The sequence below is a fragment of the Equus przewalskii genome, chromosome 4 (assembly GCF_037783145.1).
Source record: "Equus przewalskii isolate Varuska chromosome 4, EquPr2, whole genome shotgun sequence".
Taxonomy (NCBI): domain Eukaryota; kingdom Metazoa; phylum Chordata; class Mammalia; order Perissodactyla; family Equidae; genus Equus; species Equus przewalskii.
In genome coordinates this window covers 101,014,571-101,015,492 of record NC_091834.1, presented here as the reverse complement: position 1 = coordinate 101,015,492, position 922 = coordinate 101,014,571, and the positions used below count along the sequence as shown (strand labels likewise).

Here is a 922-nt window from a genome sequence, read left to right as displayed (position 1 = left end):
AGGGCGGGGGATGAGAAGGTTGCAAGGGCTGTGGGACTAGACCTCCAGGGTAGGTAGATTGTTGAGAAGGAGCAATGCTCAGCCCAGCTCACCACAGTATTAGCATACCAGTCTAGTGTCTCTCCTCTCTGTCTCATCCTCCTCCAACCCAAACACTGCAGGGCCAGACAAGGTTGATTTTGTTTCAAGTTTCAATCTGATCACTCCCTCTAGTGGGCATCTGTTGAGTCTGTGTACCCAGCATCCATTTCTTCAGCTCCTTGAAAATCTCCCATTTCTCATCACCTCTCTCTCCAAATACTCTGCCCTGAAAGATGAACTCCAAGATGGGTTCTGGAAGTGCAAAATGTAAGGGGGCACCTGGACTTGAACCAGGGACCTCTTGATCTGCAGTCAAATGCTCTACCACTGAGCTATACCCCCTGATGGAGTTATGGTTCTACTAATATCATTTCACCCCTAGAACTATGATGTGTTAATAGTGGCAGGCAGCAGTAGAGATTAAATTTCAACTGACATAAAATTTTAAAAACAAGAGTCAGAGAGACAGTGAGAATGTCAGAGAAGAAGCTGACTTCCAGAAACTCAAATGTTATCAGGACTCTCTCCCTCCAGCTTTCTTCTTTTGTCCTCTCTTACATCAGCTTTAATCTCTCAAACCATTCTCTCTATGCTGCTGACACCTCATCTCCAACCTCTCCAGGCTCACATCTCTACATCTTGGTTGCCAGACAGTAAAAGGGTTAATTCTGAAAAATTCTAGAGAAGGACTCTGATTGGCCTGGCTTGGGCTCTGTGCCTATCCATGACCAACCACTGCAACCAGGGGTCAGGGTCCCTGAGTGGTGTAACCATTTCAGGAGTGAGGTCATGTAAGAAGGTATCTGCTCCCACTCAGAATATGTGTCCATAGTACAGGGAG

At 46.4% G+C, this 922-nt stretch overlaps 1 non-coding gene across 1 annotated transcript; it reads right to left on the bottom strand.

Moving 5' to 3' along the window:
- Positions 1-351: 351 nt before the first annotated feature.
- Positions 352-423, bottom strand: TRNAC-GCA (transfer RNA cysteine (anticodon GCA)). The gene has a single exon. It is a non-coding gene; the product is annotated as a tRNA-Cys (tRNA).
- Between the last annotated feature and the right edge of the window lie 499 nt (positions 424-922).